A 23,880-nucleotide genomic window follows, 5' to 3' on the forward strand; every position below is an offset into this window, starting at 1 on the left:
TTTTTATTTATGAGTGTAGCTCCCTTAGACATGCATGATAACTGAAGCCATCTGTAAATGCAATACCTCAACTAAATTCCATCACAGGTATGTGACCTTGCTGGGCTACGAGCGATCCGTGGCTCTATGTTAAGAAGGCTGTGTTCTACTGGCACTTTTTTCTCCAAACTTTAAAACAATATTAATAACTAACAAGAGTTATACAGAAATATCCACATACTGTTATGTGCTTCTCTAATTGTTCTTTTGCTCAATACATGTTTGACTAAGTATCCTTGGGTAATATTACAATTAACTTGACACTTAAGTTTTGCGCAGTAAGGGAAAAGTATTGTTGAGGCTTTCCCACTCCAGCTTTCTGATGTAATTACTCATAGTTGAAACAAACCAAATGCACTTTATCCAGATGAGAGAAATGAACTTCTTTATTTCTTTCAGAAAGGGTAGGCCATTGAAGGCTTATGCTTTCAATTATTGAACCTGGGTGTCTGATTTGCATCTCCATTATTCTAAGGTATGACTCAATCCTTATTGGAAAGCAATACTTGCACATAAAAGAAAACCAGCCCCAGAGATATGGCAGAATGTCTTTTACTAATTTCCTTGTGCTGTATTTGTATGCACTTGTTAATACACAAAAAGTTTCCCATGATTTCTGGAGACCTATACATTGTATCCTATGAGGTGGTAGGGTGGAGCTCAAGATGTACTTGTGTAGCATAATTTCATCTACTTACTGTGAAAAGAAGAATAAACCAAGAAATTAGATCAAGTAATTTAAATATCTGACATGTCGAATACTGGTTTCTGTATGGAATGTGATGAGACAGATGTGTGTACTGTCATTCTCACCCTGGAAAAGAGCTATTGTGCAGATTCTTAACTCTTCTTCGGGACCTGAGCGGAATCCTTAAAGAAGCAGTTTAAAGGATGTCAGTCATAGCAATGCATGAGGAGAGATTGCAATGCTTACAATGCTTGGAGGTTTGGTGTGGGAGTAGTGTTGCTGTCTTGGTAAATAAACTGGTGAATAGATTGAACATGATCACTGGGGAATAGAGCATCCTCAGATATGTATATCCACTTTGATTTTTTTGAAATAGAGCTTTTCTTCCTTGGGTAATTAGACAGAACAAATAGCCCATTATAACTCTTGGGAAATCTGCTGTTAAAAAGCAACAAGCATTTTGCATGGGATGCTAGCCTTATTTAAAAATCTAGGCAGCAACAATAAAATGAAACAAATGGAAGAAAGGTTTGTCTTGTACATTCAACTAAAGCAGCCAAATTAATTGCTAAGCATCTGAGAATAGATGCATTTTCACACAGAAGTTAGTTGAATGCTCCCGGTCAGCAACAGGCTGAAGATTGCCAGCTGATTTCTGTGTAACGAATGTTAGCAGGAATTTCTTTTTCATTTCCTTCTCCTCCTTAGCACTTACTCCTCTATTCTCAATTTAAAAACTAAAATCCATAGGAAGCTGCCAAAGCACTGTTGTGAGTGTTTAGCCTTTACCTAAAATCATTAAACTTAACTGGAAAGAAATGCGTGTGCTTTACAGCCTGAAAAACGTTAAGACATAGCCACACTGAATTAAATTTTGTCTGCAACTGAGCATTGCAACAATCGTTATCCAATAAATAATGGAGGGAAGAGTCCAGAAACTTGCTTGAGCAGCTTCAGAGGAAGAACAATGATGGAATAATTCATCCCATAATCAGTTCTTTTTCTGATTTACTTTTCTGTTAATGAAATTTTCTGAGGGACGGGGATCTACTCAGAGTCCAACAGAGGGCTACAAGGATGATTAGGGGACTGGAGCACATACCCTGTGAGGAGATGCTGAGAGACTTGGGGCTGTCTAGACAGAGGGGATTTATTAAATGTATATAAATATGAGGGCCTGGGTGTCAAGAGGGAGGGAACAGGCTCTGCTCAGTAGCAGCCTATGATAGGACAAGGGGCAATGGATATAAACTACAGCACAGGAGGTTCTCCCTCAACATGAGGAGGAACTTCTTAGCTGTGATGGTCACAGAGACCTGGAAAAGGCTGCCCAGAGAGGTTGTGGAGACTCCTTCTCTGGAGACTTTCAAGACCCATTTGGATGCATTCCTGTGCAACCTGTGCTGAATTCTATAGTTCTGCTCTGGCAGGGATGGTTGGACTTGATTTCCTGAGGTCCCTTCCCACCCTTAACATCCTGTGATCCTTGTTAAACAGGTTCAGATGTACAATTTGGTGAAGGAGTCATGAATTTGTCTTATTGAAGGCTAGGGCTTCATAAATTTGAGCCTAGTTTTTGTTTGGGTGATGTAAACTGACAAATAACTGTGGATTGGCAAAAGTAACCATAGGAGAAGAAATCACTGGGACAAAGCATTTCTTTAGATCTGAATAAAAGTACAAACAAACATAATGAAACCAAGCAAACAAAAATAGAGTGACTGTTGACTATTTTAGCTTCCACATATACTGGAAGCCATTCTAGTTGGAGTGGCCATGCTCACCAGGGGAATGCCTGTCATCAGTCTGAGAGAATTGCTTTCGGACTTTTAATGTCACTAAAATATAATTCACTTATCCTGGTCTTGTTTGTTATTGAAGATTTGCTGCAAGTTCTTGGCAGTTTGACCCCTAAAAGTGCTGTTTGCAGGCTGTCTATTAGGAGAGTAATAAAGAAGTAATAAAGAAAGGCTCATCTGTCTGATAGGTGAAGTTGGTTAGAAACAAGGTTAGAGAAAATTTGACAAAACTTTGCCTTCCCTTGCTGCTTTTGAGCACTGAGAAAGTGCAAGTGGCAGACTGTGCAGGTGCTGTTTTATTTGAAAGAAAAGGCAAGCTCGAATAGTTGAGGTGCAAGTTGAAGAGAAGAAAGATTGTTGAAGTTGGTACAGGTTTTTCCAGTGTTCCCAGACAAGACACTTCAGAGAGCATTGACATGAATTAGAGGAATGACAACAAATCACATTTGAAGTTGCAATGGATTACAAGAGAGGTTTTAATGCTGTAATGTGATTTGTTTGGTTGGAGTTTTTTCTCCTTATAGTGCTACAGAACTAGGCATCAAATGCTAGCCTCTCTGTCATTTCTGGGAAAATTAAAATGGGGCAAGGGGGGAAATCAGATTTGTTCTTAAAAAAAGCTATTCATCTTAATTTGACTTCTCTTCTTGAATTAATTTGCTTTTTTCAAGCATGCTACATTTATGGCATGGTGATGTTCAATATGGGAATGATTTTTAGATCAAGCCAAGTCACTAATTTACTGCAAAGTGCTGTGCTTCCCTAATTCCATGATAATAGCCCTGAAGCACCAACACTTGTCGGCCTGCTAATTTGCTTCCCCCTCCCCTCCCCCCCATCTTTTTCGTTCTCATGCTTTGCAGATAAACTTGCAATGTGTGGAACAGCACTGCACATCCCTTGTGCAGCTTTTCTCTACCAATTTAAGTCTTTAGTTAGAGAAAAGCCAAATCTGCTTGGTTTAACTCTAAAGCAAAGAAGGCAAATATCCAAAGCTACTAGGAGAAGAGAGAGGGATTTCACCTTAGAATCATAGAATCAGTAAGGTTGGAAAAGACCTCAGAGATCATCAAGTCCAACCTGTCGCCCAAGACCTCATGACTACTAAACCATGGCACCAAGTGCCACATCCAGTCCCCTCTTGAACACCTCCAGGGACGGTGACTCCACCACCTCCCTGGGCAGCACATCCCAACAGCTAATCTTCAAATTGTATAGCACCTTCTAGTGTAAATTAAGGCAGACAATAAGCTGAGAATTAGTATTCCTGGTCAAAAATATATAGATAGCTCTCCTAGTACTAAGATCTTACTTGCTATTGCAGTTGTAAGCTGGTTAAGTGTTGCTATGAAAATACAGTAATAATGTTTTGGTTTGTGTTTTTTGATAATGGAAGCAAGACATAAGCATAAAAGTCATGCGGCATGCTACCAATCTAAGTGAGTTTGGGTGCTCTGAAAGCTTTGCCTGAAATACTTTTTTTATTGGTCACATAATAAAAGTCTTGGGTTGATGTTAAAGTTCTTATCATGCATGAAATTAAGTGACTTGAAATCATCTCAATTAAAATCATAATCACTTGGCACAGAGGTGCATCAGACTCCTTGGATCTTTACTGATAGGCTGGTAAATATGTGGAGACTTTCCTTTAATGATACGGCTTTGTGAAGGAGGCAATAACTATCCAAAATCTCTGTACTATCAGTAGAAACAAGGCTCACAAATCTGAGAAAACCACTATCGTAATAGGTAATTCAGTGTTAGATGTGAGGTATTGCTTTTGGAGAAGTATTCTTACTTTCATCTAATTTCTGAGTAGAATTTCCTATTTCCATTTATTTTCAAGGAAATTATATCACTTCAATTTGGAATTTGAAAGCATAATAAATGTGCAAACAGGGCTGCATGGAGTAGTTACAGATTTGCTTCACCAAATGTTTCAAGCTGCTACTGTGATCAGGGAAAAACTGAGTTTTAAAGCACTTGAAAAAAGAACCTCCAGCCAACACACACTACACCCCCCACCCCCACCCCTCCTGCACCCCCTCCAAAAAAGTTAACTCCACAAAGAAGCCAAAACCACAACAAACACAATAACAAAAAACTCCAACAACAACAAAAACCCGAAGCACAAACTGAACTCCGAGTTCTAACAAAATACTTGTGCCAAACTCCCCCTCACAGAATGTTGCCTTTTGTGTATCTTTTGTCGTGCAGCAGTGTGTCAAACATTCTCTGAGACAACTGCAGCTTGCTTTGGTAGATTCAGAGTTTCTTCTGTCCCGTGTAAATCATACTTCTAAAAATCTTAATTGTGAAAGTACTTTTTTTGGGCTAATCGCAACACGTTCAGAGCTGTGTGGTGCACGCTTAGATTTGTGGATGTGCTGCTTCCCTCTACTGGCCAACAGAGTAAATTTTTTTTTACCTAGTGAAACAAGGAACAAAACTCTCTTGCAAAGGGCAGCCTATGCTTAGGACCGAAGAGAATTGTTATTGCACTTTCTTAAACAATGAAATCTGTTACCTGCATCATAGAACAGTTTTATGTTCTAAAATGACTAAAATTACGTCAGTCAATTTGGGAAAAGACTAACTACACTAATAGTTTTAGCCACTTCTTGCCTATTAGCATTATTGATAATAATGCTAAGTGTTTGTATATGTTGTAATGTGCTACTTAGAAAGAGCATGCGATAAATGCATTTTGAATTTTGCAAGACTGACTTTTATCTGGTAGGGAGCCCATGGACCAGCCTCTGAATGACATTTAAAATGTACTTATAGTTCAGCTTAACTTCAGCAGTTTAAATGCTCCTTTAATTTCAGATGGGAATTTGTGCATAAATATCATCCTGTGAGTTGATGCAAAAACCACACATGCTTTGTGGTCAGTCACAGTATCTGAGATAACAAGAAGAAAGGGTTGGCTTTTGATTGTAATATATTCTTAATGAAATAAGTTACCACTGATGGCAATATTCTAATTAACTTGAGCATTCAAAGGCCCTCAGTACAGTTTAAAACTGCATTGTGAGAGTGCCTCACAGCCAGAGCACTTACATATCACAGGGTGTGCTTTCAAGTGATTAAGTGACTTCTGTGTTTGTACTACAATTTATTCCTTCCTTAAATGATGCCATTTTGCCTCTGTGATGTATAATGTTCCAGAATCTTCACCTCTGTAGCTAGAGAGGAACAGCTCATTCAGAGACCCTTTATTCCCTGCAAAATGTAAGTTCTTATGTTAAATTGCTTGTAGCTGCTGAAAGGCTGCTGGGGTTGGCTCCCCTGAGATCCAAAGGGAGGGACGGTCTTTGCTCAGGACTGCACATTTGTTCAGCTGGATCTGCTCCGCTTCCATTGTGCAGCTGTTATCCTGTAACAGGCAGAAGGTTGATTGCTGTTAGTGGTGGGAGTGCACACTTGAAAAAAAAATTACCTGCCTAGAAATTGTCAAGAAGATCAGAATCTCTTGCAGGGAGTTTGTGTATTGAAGTGCACAGAACTGCATATCCCCACTAGAAGGTGCAAGATATGGATAAAGACAGATATAGAATAGAATAGATATTGTCTTTTGAAAACTTTTCTTGCCAATCCCTAACAGCAAGCGAACTAACAAGTTATGGGGCTGAGTTTAAAGCCTTCATATGACTGTTTTTACAGAGAACTGAAGGATATTTTCTCCTGAAATTGGATTGTTTAACAACTAGAAATTAAACCAGCTCCTGCTCCAATTCTCTCCTGAATATTCCATGACTCAGTAGCAGGCATCTGTATGGATATGAAATCAAGTGGTTTATCTCTCTTTAGTACAGGACATTTGTCATGTTGCTGCTTACTATGAAACTATCCTTCCTGTATCTACACCCAAAACTCCATTTGGGTAACAGTTAAGCAACATATATTTGTAATAATTCTGGTCCAACTGACCTTTTTTTTTCCCTATTTAAACAACATCCCATGGAAACATTTGAACTAAAACAGTGTATTTGCAGAAGGCTGGTAATACCTAATTTGAAGCCCCTATAGTATGAGTCAACAACTCTGTTCCAGGGTTTTATAGCTGAGGAATGCTAATATTTCTTTAAAACGCTTTTCCATGTTGAGTATATATGAGGTACAGTGGAATCCTGCAGCTTAAAGTCTTGTAGAATTTAATTTACTTTTCTTAAAAATCCAAAGCTGGTGTCTGCATGTATTTCTGGTAGAGTTTCAATACTTAAAATCTTTAGATTTGGCTTATTAGATTTCTTGAGTAGTTTTACTGTAGTCTGAAGAAGGAGGACCTTGTCAGGAAAAAGAAATGCCAAACATCTCATCCTCCTGGGTCTCAGAATTCATAGTTGTTCCTCAGGTGGCAGGCAGAAGTGCATAATAAAGTGAGTTAGAATCATAGAATTGTTGTGGTTGGGAGAGACCTCTATGACTGTCAGGCCTAGCCATTGACTTAACACCACTGTGGATGTGAAACTATGTCCCAAAGTTCCATGTTGATGCTTTGCTTTGTGGGTTTTGTAACACCTCCAAGAATGCCACTTTCCTGGGCAGCCTGTTCCAATGCCTGGCTGCTCTTTCAGTAAAGCAGTTTTTCCTGCTGTCCAGCCAAAACCTCTCATGGTGCAACTTGAGTCTATTTCCTCTCTTGATAGCAGGGAGAAGAGACCAAGTCCCACCTCACTTCAACATCCTTTCAAGGAGTTGTAGAGAGCAATAAGTTGACTGGATGTAACATTTCAAAAGAGAAGAGAAGCTTGAACAGCAGTGAAATTTGTACCGAGCCTGAAAACAGTTTTTTGCTTTCTCAAAGCAGGTGTCTAAAGTAACAAATGCCAGTGGACAAACCACAGGAGACTTGAGTATAATATCTTTGCCAGGGAAGTGCAACCTAAGCACTCAGTGGATGGTGCAAAATAATATTTCCACACTTCAAAAGGTTCAAAATTGGAAACCAGTCACAAACTATTTCTGTTTAAAAAACAAAACCAAAGAACCCTAAACATAAGAATGCATTCAGTGTTTGGATGGGGTCATCAAAGTCAGAGGCACTTGAAATGGGGGCGCTAGCAAGTAAGCTTGCAAAAGAGCCAAGTGCATAAGACGGTAAGGAAGAGTAGCTGGTATGGCTGTTGATTAGCAGTAAGCTCCCTGAAATGCCCTTTGAAAAGGTTGCTAGCTTGGCCACAGATTTCAATTCAGCTGCTTTAGCCAGTTATGATGATGATGCAAGCACTGTGAACTTATATGGTGCTCGAAGCAATTTTTGAGTATTGCATTGTAATCAAACTAGGACTGAAAAAGAAATCAAAGTGGTAGCGCATTTGATAGGGGTTTGTTCTCCAAAATTAGTAGGCAAGTGTGAAATAGTCTGGTAAATAAGACAGAATTTTCTGCAAAGACCTTTTATTGTGACAGTCAGCCTAGCATTTCTTTATCACCACAATTGCAATGATTTGTTGGTATGTTCACTTAGTTTTCTTCCAAAATTCTGTGGGGTTTTGGAGTGTAACCTAAGCTAATTAAATGATGCTTCCTCCTGAGGACTGGCAGTTCTGGCAAGCAAGGTAAAAGCTGCACTGTGCTGCTGAAGAATGTCAAAACCGGTATTAGAATCATAGAATCAGCCAGGTTGGAAGGGACTTCCAAGATTATCCAGCCCAACCTATCACCCAGCCCCATTCCATCAACTAGATCATGGCACTAAGTGCCTCATGCAGTCTTTTCTTAGAGTGGTATTTCTGCCTGGTGTTAGTTCAGTTGACAGCATTGAGGAATACAGTTAGCTTTCACAGTTATCCACCTAAATTCTCACAAAGTATGTACTTAGAACAGGAGGCTCTCTATGGCCAGGCAAATCCACCCATCGCTGCCTTTTTAGAGTTAGCAGCCAGAAGTAGGGTGACACTTGTATTTCATTTCCAGCTGGCTTTTTTGACCTTCAGCAAGTCATTGACAGCCTTTGTGCTGTAGTTTCCCTGCCCATGTAATAGAAACAGAATCTGAGTTGCAGGAGTGTTGGTACTTCACAATATCTTGATGAAAGACGGTGTGTAGGTGCAATTAAGACTAGATGAGTCTGAATTGCGCTCTTAGAGTCCTTCAGTTAGTCTATTAAAAAATCCCTAGTATCCTTGGCAACAAATTATGGTCCCAAAAGCCAATATTACTCTGCAGTATTAATTACTAATACAGAGATGGAAAAAAAAAACACCCAACAAGGAATCCTTCAAACATTTTTCTGGGGTGTAAATAAGTGTTATGTAAGATACATTGAATGTGCCATACTGAATACATAGAGCTGTGCTCTCTAAAGAAATAAACATTTGCATAGTTAGGATGTAAATTCTGAGAACCTGTGTACTTAGTTTAAATTCATACAAAGAGAGGGTATTTACTGGATTAGTTTCTCAACAGGGAATGGTATCAAATTTTCTTTTGAAGAAAGCCAGCCCATGAGACACCAGGATTATCAGTTGATGAACTGAAGATAACTTGATTTATCAGAACTGTTTGTACAGAGGAATTACCAATTATAAATCCTTGTGTTGTGGATATATTGTAAACTCTCTGCAGCATTTCACAATAAAGATTCCTTATCCTTTTGAGCTTGAGATTTAAGGCCTTGTATTGGAATACAGGAGGTGTGTTCCCTTCCATTATACTCATCAAAATAAAAAAGGTTAATATTGTAAGAAATGCTTCTTATACAGCTAAAGCTCCTTAAATATCTCCATCTCCATTTATTTTCTACTCAAGCCTTTTTAATGCTCTGTAGTTCTTACCAATGTATGGTGAGTTTCCTTTGTCTTCTGCTTTCCTCCACTCTTTTTGAAAGAACCACCAGCAGAAGTAGTAGTAACTTTAGAAGACATTTTTTTGTGTGTCTTTTTGAAGTAATTCTGTCTTGATCTGGATGACCAACTCCATGCATCAATTCCTAGCTAAACCATCAGTAAGGAAGATGCAAATGAGGAGCAGGGAAGTTGTGTGAAGAATATTTGTGGAAATAAGATCTGGGAAATAGGACAAGGAGTAGAAGGAAACAGTAATGTAGGCATGTGATTTCTAAATGCTTTCCAACCTGGAGAGAAAAAAAGAAAAAGATGGGCTTCTGGGAATGTATTGTAGCTGATTTGTGTGTTACTACTGAGGCAGAGAATAAGGGAGAGTTTAACAGTGTTGGTGGTGTAGCATAGCTTGAGTTTGAAAATTGTAATGATGACTGCTTTGAAGTGGCTTGCTTAATGGAAATTATTTCCTTCCATTACACACACTCCCAGCACCACTTTTCAGTCTAAAATTGGGGGACAAGGAGTCTGTAGTTGAGCATACAATGATACGTCTGAAGTATCACAGATTTGTTTACTAAAACTTAATGAAGCGCAATTGGTAATAAATATCAAGTCTTGGGCTTCTGTTCAGTTTAAATAAAGATCCTTAGGGGAGCAGGAAGACCTCAGAAGATTAAATAATATCTTGAGTATTTGAATAAAAACCTTTATTTAGAATAAACCAAACCAGGTTGGAAGAGACCTTCAAGATCATCGTGTCCAACCCATCAACCAATCCAACCCACCCAAACAGCTAACCCATGGCACCAAGTACCCCATCAAGTCTCCTCCTGAACACCTCCAATGACAGCGACTCCACCACCTCCCCGGGCAGCCCATTCCAATGGGCAATCACTCTCTCTGTGTAGAACTTCTTCCTAATATCCAACCTGAACCTCCCCTGGTGCAGCCTGAGACTGTGTCCTCTTGTTCTGGTACTGGGTGCCTGGGAGAAGAGACCATTTGCCTACATTTGGAGCCCAGCCTTTTATATGGCTGCTTGACATGGTAGCAACCGTACACTGACTTTTTGTCCAGGGAAACATGATGATTTAGAACAAACTGTCTGGGGATATACTGACAGTGTCACTTGTATGTGCACATGCATCTGTTACTGGATTTCCAAGCTGTCTTTTTCCAATTGTCTGGAGCTTCTGAGGTAACCACTTTTTTTTTTTATCTTGCAGGTGGTGTTCAAATACTTGTGCCCTGATGTTCAGCTACCATAAATTTGCAAAATAATTAGGCTCCAGCCTGTATACTTGAAATAACTAATTGAAGGTTTAGGAAAACAAGTCTTAGCAAAAGCTATTCTGTGAATAAATGTTAAAAGGAATTTAGATATTCTAATTGTGTTATAACTTCCATTTCTAACACACAACATCCCAGCTTGTGTTATCTCTAGATTTTCTGCCAGATTTTATAGGTTAGCTCCTTATTGAAGGACTGTTGTAATCCCTGTTTTTACTAGTTCTTGGAGGTGTAATCCTGCATTTTTGTGCTCATTCTGCTCAGTGTGATGAGGAATTGCTAACATACTTGTCATAAGGGTAGAAATAGCTTTTCTTCTGGAAAGTTTAATAGTTTAATTTAGAAGCAATTGTCAGGAAAACTCGCATCTAAAATAGTTGTTAAACTTTTATAAGGGAGCTGCAATTGCTACTTCCACTTTACAGTCTATCTATAAAGGGATGCTCCTGGGACTCTGATCAAGTGCCTGTTTAACCATTCTTGAGAATTCCCTATTGGTTGAGATAAAAAATGGATGAATACCACTTTTTTCTGTTGCTGTACTTGATGGTAAGTCTGCAAGGTTTGATTACCCATAGGCCCTGTACCTTTCTGAAATGATGCTGACCATATCTATAGATTTTCAGTAAAGAATTGGAATTGCCCTGTCCAAATAGAAGTTTAGCCTGTTTAGAAATTACAAAGAGTCAAAAGAAGAACAAGTTAGTTCCAGTTACAAATATGCTGATCATTAATAGTCCCCCTTATTGGTGGAGAAATTATTTCCTGTTGAAGTTCTTGTCAGATTAGCATAGTTCCAATTAAGTATTAGAGGTGTCTATAGATGCCAAAACTGAGCTTGAAATGTGTAGGGGGAAATTGTGTGCTTCACATAAAAACTAAAAAGCCTTTTAAAATTTTGCTAGTAACACTTATTGCTGCTCTGCAAGTTAATTCTGGAAACTGTAATTGTTCAAGGTGCTTTATAAATACACAGTTTTGTAGGCCTTCTTTAAATAGTCCTTAATTTGTTATGCAGTAGATTATATCCTGGACAAACTAGTTAATGTATTTTTGGGTATTATATTAGTAATCAGATTCTAATGTCTACCAGTATCTTGCAGTTCAGTGTCAAGTCTGTCCTTCAACTCTAAGTCACTTAGTCTTCTGCTTGGTCTTGACAAACCCCATCTCCAGCGTGAGTATAGTCTAGTGAAGTTCCCCAGGATTAGATGTCTCATGGATTTTCACAGCAGTGCACAGAATTTAATTTAAAATAAGAAAAAAAAAGCAAAGACCACATGGATTTGAGCTGGAATTGTTCGCATACTGTTCACAGGGAATTGCACTTGAATTGCACTTGCCGCTTCTATAAGTGTATGAGTTGCTGCACAAGCATATTTTGTGGTGTTGAGGTAACTTAAGGGTTTTTCTTTTGCTTCAGCAAATTACTTGTACAGTATCTTAGTTTCATTCTGAATGTACCAATTTTGTTTTTCCAGCTTACTGTAGCTTATCCTTAGTTACCTGCATTAAATAGCACATAGGTGAGTAATATGACTCATGTGTGAATACATCTGTATCAATAACATATTGTATTATTCAGTATCGTTTTTGTTGAGGCTAGAAAAGCATCTGCTCAGGCACAAAGCTTTGCCTGCAGTTGACGTGTATGGAGAGAAAACTGAAGTAATCTTTAGGCTTTCTTCTCTTGTTTGGAGAACTATAGGAATAGGAAGCATAATGGAGCAAGAAGTGTTTCACCCGTCACTGACAAGCCTTGCTGAGATTCTCAGAGAGGATAGGCATTGGAATAAGAATAACAGGAAAATTTGGTTCTTGCTGAGAGTTTATTACTCACTTTACACATTAATGTTAGATAGCATGGGAAGAACAGTGAAAGGAAAGTAAAAAATATCTTAGTTGTGTAGAACTGCAGAATGTTACTACAGATAGGCTGCAAGATTTAAGAGTTGTCTTGGCATGGTACAATTTGAAGACCAGCCACCTTATCTTCCTTTCTATCCTAAGGAGTTTTTCTTAAGAATTTCATACTTGAGATATCACACTATAATTTGAGTCAAATCACTCTATTTTATCTCAATTTTCCTCAATATCTTCTTTTTGTTCTGTCATTATCCCTTTTCTTTGTCTTGGCTTGACACTGATTCCTCACATCTGTGGTTATTGGAGTAATCTGAGAAATAAATATCAGCACTGGTTGGTGGTTTTGCACATATCAGCCTGTACAACAGTAGAACCCAAACTCAGATGCTGAAGTAGATGGTATTGCACTGGAATATCTAAGTTGATTGTATGACATCTGCAACTCTGGTTTCACAGAGCTTTGTGAGGCTTACTGTTGTGAGCAATACTGTTGTGGAGGGGAGTTGTGATTTTAGTTCCCATGATGGTTAGAAAATGTCTTTGTTCAGAGTCCCATTTTGTGTGATGACTGTTCAGCAGATGTTCTTCAGTTCACTTCTCAGTTGTGCTTGAGAAATCTTTAAGATCTATCTTCAGAATGTTGTGTTCTCTTACTCTGGGAGATTGTGTTGTTTGTACTGAATGTTAGAAAATGAGAGCGTTATGGGCTGCCTTTGACTTCCTCACATCTGGTATTCAGTGATCCACAAAGGTTGACTTTACTTAAAGGTGGTCTAGTCTTTGGTGCTGTGGAGCTATTAAACGGAGGGACTGTTTGCTGCACAGCTGAGAATTCTTGTTACAACTTCAGGTTTTTACTATTCATTTTAAGATGAAATTGCTGTTTAGTATCCCCTTCCCCTCCTAGATAAAAAGATGTAATTGTGGAAGTGTTTTAGTGGAGAGTTAATTGCTGTTTGCACACCTTTGGTGCAGGCTACTCTGCTCTGATATTTTTCTGTAGCCTTCTTTTTCTTCCTGTTCTAACACATCAGAGGTGTAATCTTAACTTTACTACTTTTAGTAAAAAATTGTGAAGTAGTTGCTACCATTTTCCCAGGCAGCGTGAAAACAAGATATATATTTCCTTAAGTACCATTGGGTCTGGGCAGCAGAAGCAGCATTGATACTCCTCTCTGTATGAAGTATTTGAACTAATGAGAGTTTTGGGGTAGTGTGCAGTCAAATGCATTTTCCAAATGAACTTTTGGCCAAGTAAACATGCCCTTAGCCTTTGAGGGTGATATTTTCGTTCCTACTCTTTCTTACCTAGCTCAATCTCTCCCCTGTGCCATCAAATGACAATCTCATACATTATTAATCCCATTTAACATTAAGACGTGCACAAAGTTCTGCTGTCTGCCCAAGTGCAAAATTGTCAGAGCACTGCATGTGACTTGTGCTGTGATGCTTGACATCCTCTAAGGAAAGCAAATAAACTGTGCAAAGATAACATCGATTTTCCCCCCTCCCCCCAAATACTTGGTCTTTGCTAGCATTTAGAGGGCAGGAAGTTCTTCAGGAAGAAGTAAGGGATACCAAAATGTAATACAGCTGTTGAACTGTTACAAGAGGACTTGCTGTGTGTAGTTCAGCACAGCGCTCATCCTTTAAGAGCGGCTTTTATGCCTTGTGAGTAGCTGGAAGATGTTATCAGTATTGCAACTTCTGTGGTAAAGCTCCTGAACTTGCTAGTTCATACCTGTAATCTTTCAAAGAGCTACTGTAGTTTAACAAGGATGAAAGCCACTGGTTTATGTTGTGTTGTGGGTGCCCTAGGTAGTGACTGAGCCTGCTGAGAAAGAGAGGGAGATTGCAATTAAATTAACAAAATTTGCATGTCCTGACAAGGAGACCAGGACAAGCTGGCAAGTAGGGAGTTCCAACAGAGGATGTGCTTGTCATGAGTAGAGAGCTCAGTGGGACACAGATCTAACAGGAGAGAAGGATGAAGCAGCACTGCATGGAATCCTTTTCTTCAGCCATTGAGGGCTTCCTGGATCAGAGGTAACACTATTATACCCTGCTAACCCCCCATAGATAGAGGAGAAAGTGTTAAAAGCCTTATGCTTTGGTTTCTGTGATCTAGAAAGCTTTTCTGTTGAGAATTTTGCTCTAGTTATTTCATTTTATTTTTTCATCTCTAATAAAGTAACTGGAGTCCTTACTGTATGGTGTGCAGATGGAAAGCCAAGGGGAAAATAGCTAGACTTCAGGCACTGGTTGGCTGGGAGTCTTGCTGCAATGGCTGTAGGAACTCTAGGGTCTTGTTCACACAGAAAAAAGGTCCTCTCAGAGAGCCGGTTCACAATACTCATCAAAATTAGTTTCACCAGTGAAACCTGATTCATCTGTCAACACTAAGGTGTTTATTGAATAAGTTTGGATGTTTTTATTGTTGTGCTGCTTTATGATTGGGCGAGCAGTCCAGTGCTATGTACCTGGATTATGTTGAAGTAGATAAAGCTTGGGGGGGGGGGGGGAGGGGGGGGGGAGGGTGGTGGGCGGATAATTTGTCAGAATTAAGTGAGAATAGATTTAGATATAAAAGTGAGAAAGTGGTGCAGTCTGTATGGAGAACACAAATAGTACAACTGTCTAATAGTGTATATTTCTGGAGCTATTAATAACATTCCAGTTCCTGTTTACTGTGTATTTTAAGCCAAGCATCCTTTATGTTCACAAAATTTTAGTGTTCTCTTTGAATGTTGACAGGGAGCTTGGTAGTGTCGGATAAAACATTTCTGCTTAATGCCTGTTCTCAGGAAACTTGCAAGTCTGACTTATACTTAGCAAGTTAAACTTACTGAAAAATTAAAGTGTTATAGATGAGTGTCTGAACACCTTTCTACCTTCTAGATCAATACTTTTGAATATGTACATACACGTCTTCAGACAGAATGCTGAATGGAGCTAGCTGTTGTGGTTTTAGGCTTGGCCTTCAAAATTTAGTTACAGGTTTTGAGCAGAGAAGTAGAAAAATATGAACAAATCACTATTGGGTGTACAAAGGAAAACTAAAGATTATTCTAAACAAATTCATTGGAGGAATATCTGCTGTAAAATGGGCTGTACCTAAACAATTCTCTCTTCTGATCTTTCTGCTTGCTTCACTCAGAAGAAATTAACCTGCTTCTGGCTGACCTTGCCTTGGCTGTGTTGTTTAGTTAAGTCTAACCCACTGCTTTTCTCTGCTCCTTTCTCTCTTGTGGGATGTGGGGGGGAAGAATAGAATAAACCAGGTGGGAAGAGACCTTTGAGATCATCATGTCCAACCCATCATCCAACACCATCTAATCAAGTAAACCGTGGCACCAACCAACCCATCAAGTCTCCTCCTAAACATCTCCAGTGATGGTGACTCCACCACCTCCCCGGGCAGCCCATTCCAATGGGCAGTCACTCGCTCTGTGTAGAATTTCTTCTTAAAATCCAGTCTAAACCTCCCCTGGCACAGCTTGAGACTGTGTCTTCTTGTTCTTGTGCTGGTTGCCTGGGAGAAGAGACCAGCCCTGACCTGTCTACAACCTCCCTTCAGGTAGTTGTAGAGAGCAATATGGTCTCCCTTGAGACTCCTTTTCCCAGGCTAAGCAATCCCAGCTCTCCCTCAGCCTCTCCTCATAGGGAACGGCTTCCCTGGCATCTGACCAGGGGATTTTCGTGTTGTTTGCTAATTGTAAATATCTGTATAATACTGTAAATACTGTATGTTTTGTATATGTTCATTGCATTCCATTGCAGAGTGTAGCTCTTACTTGAAAATACAGCTTTCACTTGCTTCTGAGTTGGTCTGGCAAAGTTAATGCTAGGGGGGAAAATTCAACCCAAACATTCTTGCACCCAAAAATGAAAACTTACACCATAAACTAATTTCTTTTTGCCTGTAGAAGTGATGGAGTTGCCATTCCTGGAGTGTTTTTGAAAAAGCATAGATGTGGCACTTTGGCACATGGTTTAATGGGCATGATAGTGCTGGGTTGACAGTCAGACTTCATGATCACTAAAGCTGGAAAAGATCTCCAAAATTCTGACTGACGAAGTGGTGGAAATCTGCTGCTCTCATGCTTCTCTTCAGTTCTGATCTCAAATAAGAGAGTTACTTCAGAAACGGAAATATCCAGCTGTTCTAGATTTGTATTTAGACAATCAGTGGGAATTAATAGATTCACTTTATTAAAATATTTTTAGTTAATGGTAGATTTTATGGTCATCTTTTAATTCTTGTTAGTTTCCTAGTTTTTTCTGGAAACTGTATTGATTTTTTTGCTGTACCTATTTTTACTAGGATGACTCCACCCACCCCACCCCCCCCCACCCCACCTGTGGTAACTTATTTATTATATTTTTATCCAATGGATGCATTATTCAATCATCAGAATATCATGTAGTCTCTCCTCTGGTTTTGGAATCTAGAAGTATTTGGAAAAGAAAATTCTAGAATCTTTCACAATGTAAGGAACTGGAGTTCTCTGTTTTATTAACTGGATAATTAGAAGCAACGCTTTTATCAGACCTTACCGATTGTTCTTGTTTCTGTAGCCATAAAGCTTCAGATAAACATTGTCAATAGACTGAAAAATAGTTTCCATGTAAGCTAATAAATTTGGAAGCATAGTTTCTAAGTCCTTTAACTGACCCTGCGAACAGATGTTTAGGATAGATATTGCTCATCTAAAAGCAGATACTGCTAATGTATAAGTACTACAACATAAAATTGCTGGAAACTCTTCTGTTTGTCTTGAGAGAATCTGTGTTAATAAGTCAGATCAGTCATTTTTATTTGGGCAATACAAAAAAGCATATGTCTTGTTGCTTTACCAGCTGTCATAAAATTTTGGAGAAAAAGGTTGTTTCCAAGCTTTCCAAAGGGAATATTTCACAGAAATATTTTGACCTTTATAGCTTTCAAAACCAATTGACTTCCTTTTCCCATAAACCATTTTTTGGCTGAGATTCTTCTACAGGAAAGCTTCAGCTGTGAGGAAAAATGCCAGCTCTGAAGAAAATAACTGGACTGCCTTCTAGTGGTTTTTAGTTATCATAGATAGTCTTATAAAACAACAACCACAAACCGCAAACAAAAGCACCACCAAACAAAACCTCTTATCTCTGATCTGTTCCAATTTTTGTCCTCTTAGTATTCAACAATTATAAATGCATGTCAATGATAATTGCATTTGAAGCAGCACAAGGCAGATTGTACTAGTCACATACAATTTGTTTTGGTTTTAATCCTGAGACCTTTTGGTTGTTTTTGTTTTGAGTAGTTTATAGGCATTAACTGCTAGATCAGGAGACACTAAGCTCAATAAATGGGTCATTAGTCCTTGTTGAATTGCGTTTAAAGAAATCCCCAGATTATAACAAACTAAACAGAACAAAACCAAAAAATCATAAATTGTGTCCTGAAATCAAAGCATCATAGAAATGCTGTCATGTTCAGTAAGAGTGCTAGAATTGATACACGCTTCAAAATTATTTCTTTATTTATTTTCCTCTCAAATTCAAATTACCTTCTCGAAATAAGAGTTAGATATGCTGAGATCTTAGTACTATTTGCTGTGAACGAATATTAACAACAAAATAATGAAATGACAACAGGACAGTGTCAGTTGTAGTGTGCACTTGGTGCCATGGTCTAGTCATGGAGTCTGTGTTGATAGGTTGGACTCGATCCTCGAGGTCCTTTCCAACCTAAGTTATACTGTGATACTGTGTAAACTTCTCTGAAGGTTATATTAAAAGCAACTTTCTGTTCAAGAGCTGTAGAGGCTGCTATCCTTGTAGTAAGATAAGGTGTGCTTTACAAAAGGATGAGTACTTCATTGAATGCCAACCCTCAAGTAAGCAGGAAAGTTAAATAAGATGATCTTACTTTTATCTGGATAACAGCCTTGCAAAGATGCTGAGGAAAGGGAACTGGTAACTGATGAGGTGTGACATGAATTGAGGCATAGTAACCTATATTGAAGGAATAAGCATGTATAGAGATGGCAGCAGTGCTCAAGGCCACTGTAATATAAGTGGTGGCAGAAGAATCTTGAATCTGTAAATTATGGTCAAGTCTCTGAAGGTGCTGACCACTGGGGAAGATTTGCAGTGCTCAGTGTGATGTACTGGTGTACACGGGTCCTTTCATCTCTGTCATTAAATTTAAACAAGATGATGGCTATTTGCTGTCCAAGGTAAGTAGCATCTAGAGGGAACTGTCATGAGAGGTATGGTCCTGTTATTGACTAACACAGTAAGATTAAGTAAAAAACACTCCCAGTGTTGTGTTAAAGCATGGTTGCTGGCAGGTACTAGCATCTTGGAATGGGAAGCTATTGTATTTCAGAATGTTTGACACTTAATTCAAACTGTTCAGTGTCTCTTTTTCTCTTCTCTGTTCTTTCCCTTTGTTGTTCTTCTATGTATCCTACCTCTATTGCAGGCATATTGTAAGATATTTGTAAAACAGTATATATTACATGAGAAAGTCCCAGTCTTGCTTCCCTGTACAGCCTTTTTTAGACTGGACTTGATGCAGTTATAGCAATTTTTGCAGTGACTATTTAAAATGGATGTGTAATTTGGTTTCATTTGGAATTTTGTTTGACTGTTTAAATCTTCAAACATACAAGCTGAGGTGCCTCAATAGACTGACTTGAAATCTCTCTGCTAAGCTAATGCTACAGCCCAGAGCGCACAGAAAGCTGTAGCACTGCTTTAAGTGTTCAGAAGACTTCTAACCTTTAGTAGGTAACTTTTTACCGTGCACAAAGGAATTAATACATATGGTCTGCTTTGCAAGATTCTGTGTTTTGCTTCTCTTTTGAAGTGTTAGAGTACTTCAGTTCTTTTGCATGACTCTATGCATTTATAAGTGCTTTTTGTTTGGTAGGAGCATAATCAAGAGAGAGCTCTGAAATAAACATGGGAACTAACACTTCGTTCAGTAGCCCAGTTGTTTAGGGATCATTTACAAGTTTGTTATATATATCTTGGTAAATACTTAATGAAAACAGGAGATGAAAAAAGCATAATTTCTGCTGCAGATAAAATTAGAATGTGGTTTTCTGCTGTATTGAAAGACACCACTAATCCATATTACTACCATCAATGTCTTATTTAATCCTCTTTATAGCCTGCTAACTTGGAATATGTTTTTTTCTATTATTTTTTAATTGCCTTTCTAATCATGCTTGTGACATTATTGATAAAATAAAGAAAGCAAGTGTTCTGAATTCATGCATGCTCACAGGCTCTCAGCTGTTAATACCAAGATCATTTCCTGTGCTGCATTGGCAACTGGTACAGCTAAATAGACCTGTAGATTTGAAGCTGGACAGAATATTGTCATCTTTCATAAGGAAATATTTTTTAATCTAAAAACTTACATTCTGAGAGCTATACAGTTAGTAAGACAATAAAATGCTCTTCTGTGGTGTTGTATCTTGGTTGGTTTGTGAAAAAGAAACAAAGCAAATTGAGTACTGTGAAGTGAAGAGGTAGAACCTTGTCCAGGTAAGGTAAGAAATGAAAGCATCTCTTGAGTGCCTTTTGAAGCAGGATCCAGTAGTACAGGAACTTACTGTACTTACAGTACTTACAACGTTCACAGATACTTCATTTATTGTTTTCAGTCACTACAGAGAAGTTACTGCCTGTTTCCAGACTCTTGGAACATTGTTGAGCTATGACTGGCTTCCATGCCCTTGGAAGAAATAAATGAAAAGCCAAAGCTTTCCTACTCAACTGCATAAACAAGGTCAAATGTTGTTCACCTTCATGAGGACAGAAAGTTTATGTTTGGGTGTGGTGGTTTGTTTTGGGGTTTTTTTTTAGGTGTTGTTTTTTCAGATCTTACTGCTTAACTTTTATTTTTTCAATGGACATTATTTGAATTAGTAATCAACAATTCTGAAATTTGAATTTCTTTTCTGTATAGCATCCTGATGGGGAATAAATAAGGCATAAGCAGGTCTTTCTTTCATTACTGCTTGAATTTGATACAACTACTTGCAAACAGCTACTTTGAGAAAACAAAGAAATAACATGGTGCTGGAGAACAGAAGGACCTAACAAAGTTGTTTTCACTTATCCTTCAAGACTTCTTTCCTTTCTTGGGAACTCGTGTTTTTTAGTGTATGATGTTTTCATGCTTGAGATGCTTCTTGAATTATGACCTAAACCATCCCATAGTTTACATAACTATTCTTTTTCTGCTAAGTTAAAAATTATTTTGGGATTAATCAAGAATGAAATCTTATTTTTCAGTAGGTTGTAGTCTGTAGTAGCCTTAGAGATGTTCAAAGCTTCTGTGAGGACAGGTGAATTTAAAGCTTATCCTTATCATTCTACTTTAGTGTTTCCAATCATTGTCCTTATTTCTGTAGCAAACCTGCATGTGGTTTTGGCATTCAGTGTAGAAATTACTAGTAAGGCATAAGTGGCAATTAGTGTTTGTTATGCAGTTTCAGTGTTCACCTTAATTCAGTTTGATTCTAAACTTCTGTTGTGAAATATGGAAAAAGTTTACTGCAAGGTTTTTTTTTCTCATTGACATCTCTGATTTCTTCAGATGCACTGCTCTAAATTTCTGAAGAGAAGCGAGGTGTAGGTTAAAACCTTCCCTTCATAAAAATGTGCAGCCGTCTGACAATAATCAATTAAATACACAAACTTGAAGTAGGATTAAACTAGCTAAAAAGTTAGTTTAAAAACCAAGCTTTCAAGGACCAAAATCATTATTGACTAGGAATTCTTCAGGGACATTAACAATGTATTGGATAGTTGCCAAGGAAACAACCTTCCTAGTGACAGAATGCATTGCACATATTAAGTAACTGAAGTAAGTCTGACAATGACTGATCCACTCCAGCATAACTATTCTTCCTTCAGCCTCTGCAAAAATTATAGATGTGTTTACATCCAGCTAGGTTAGTATCCTCTTGATATGCTGAACCATTAGTACTTCATCTTTGATGATGCAAAGAGATTAAAAACAAAAGCAGGATATTGGTGTTTTTCTGTTGCAGAAAATGTCATTTTGCAGTGGAACAGGTAGCAAGTGTGGGGGCTGTTTTTAATTAAACATAGGGCATCTTGGAGAATGTAGGGTGTCAAAAATCAGGCTGTTTATGCTTAATATCAGCACCAGAACAAGAGGACACAGTCTCAAGCTGCACCAGGGGAAGTTTAGGCTGGAGGTGAGGAGAAAGTTCTCACAGAGAGAGTTGTTAGCCAATGTTCTACCCAGGGAGGTGGTGGAGTCACCTTCCCTGGAGGTGTTCAAGAGGGGATTGGACATGGCACTTAGTGCCATGGTTTAGTAGTCATGAGGTTTTGGGTGACTGGTTGGACTTGATGATCTCTCAGATCTTTTCCAACCTTATTGATTCTATGATTCTATATTGGTGTAGTACAGTGGATTCAACCCAGACAGTCCAGAATAGCAGCAGCAAGTTTTGCAGTGCTGAGTGTTCTTTAGCTTGGGCATATAGAACTGTCTGTACCACTGTAGCAAATGTATCATGAGCTTCTTGGTTTAGATTTCCTTCTTTAGGGTGAAATGGAAGTGTTGAGAAGCAGAAACTCCCTGTTCAGCTATGGTGCAACTCTTATGATCTCTTTACGGCATAACCCCATTCTGTTTGACGTATAAAGAAGTCATACAATTTAAACATAGCACAAGGTGTCAAATTATAATCATGGAAGATTTAAGAGTTGGCAAAGCACAAATGCCAAATGTGTCCTCTGCCAAAATAAGGTATATGGGTCCTTGAAACCTTTAAGTAAGGTCTAAAAGAAAAAAAAAAAGCCTTTCACAGGTATCTTCACACAGCAATCTTCAATACATTTTTGAGAGGCTAATTTTGGGACTGAACAGCTTGGGGCCCAGGTTACAGCTGAGGCAATGTTCTCAAAGATGAGCCCTATGAGGAGAGGCTGAGGGAACTGGGATTGTTTAGCCTGGAGAAGAGGAGGCTCAGGGGAGACCTTATTGCTCTCTACAACTACCTGAAGGGTGGTTGCAGCCAGGAGGGGGTTGGTCTCTTCTCCCAGGCAAGCAGCACCAGAACAAGAGGACACAGACTCAAGCTGCACCAGGGGAAGTTTAGGCTGGAAGTGAGGAGAAAGTTCTTCACAGAGAGAGTTGTTAGCCATTGGAATGTGCTGCCCAAGGAGGTGGTGGAGTCACCATCCCTCGAGGTGTTCAAGAGCGGATTGGACGTGGCACTTGGTGCCATGGTTTAGTAGTCATGAGGTGCTGGGTGACAGGTTGGATTTGATGATCTCTGAGGTCTTTTCCAACCTTATTGATTCTATGATTCTTTGCAAATTTGGATTTCACAGTGAACCTGCTGTAATTCTGGCTCTAAAATGCATTGAATAATTTTAATGCTCACAGTGTTATGTGTAATGCTATGGCTGGTGGAATGATTGAGTGGAGATTCTGCAGAGAATGTTGGGATCTACAAGGACAAGTCCTCACTGCTTCTTTCCAGGGAGGAAATGCACTCCTACTGCTGAGCAAGTACCATCAACTTGTTTAGGACAGTGCTATAGAGGTCATTTGTCTGCAGTCAGAGTCATATGATGTAAGTAAATAAATGATATATGATTTTAAGTTCTCCTGAGAAATATTAAAAGATTGAATAATGGTTCTTTCATGCCAAATAGGCATTTGCACAAATTTCACCTTGCCTGCAGAATTGATTTTTTTACATTAAGAAGATTGTTTTATAATTTAGCAGTACATAATTCTTATTTCATTTTGATGCTGTCATTTTGATGATTTTTAAATGGGTCTTCCTAAGAAATAAAAGCTAATGACTTAATTGAACAGTGGCTGAAATAATCCCCAAAGACGTCTTTTTACATTGTAAATTAATGCACGTTGTTGTCATTATCTTACATAAATGACTGAGTCGTTTGCTTTGTTTGTTTGTGGCTTTTTCCCCCCCTACTTTGTAGGTTCATCTCTAATTTACAAAACAAATCAGAATGAGAAGTCAGTGAAGACCTCCCCATTTTGTAATCTGCATGAAATATGCCTATACTTATTATCCAAGCACAATTTGAGAACTGATCACAGCTCTTGCTTGCTGCCATGTTACTGTGTTTTTTTGGCAGCCAGAATGTCATTTCTAAGGAGAAGGAAATGACTGAGAATGGCTTGAATTAAATATGAGCCTCATCTTTATGGAGGAGGAGTCAGGAAGAGAGTGAAATAATATAAAACCTTTCCCGAGGCACACAGTCTAGCTAGAAATAAATTATTTGGAAAACCATAACTTTGAAGTTATGAAATACAAGAGGTATAACTGTAGTTATGTATGTGGGGTTTTATACTGGCACATAAGATAAAAGATCCTGTAATTTA

This window comes from Melanerpes formicivorus, unplaced genomic scaffold, assembly GCF_026170545.1.
Source record: "Melanerpes formicivorus ecotype bairdi unplaced genomic scaffold, bMelFor1.0.p_v2 SCAF_22, whole genome shotgun sequence".
In the NCBI taxonomy this organism is placed as follows: domain Eukaryota; kingdom Metazoa; phylum Chordata; class Aves; order Piciformes; family Picidae; genus Melanerpes; species Melanerpes formicivorus.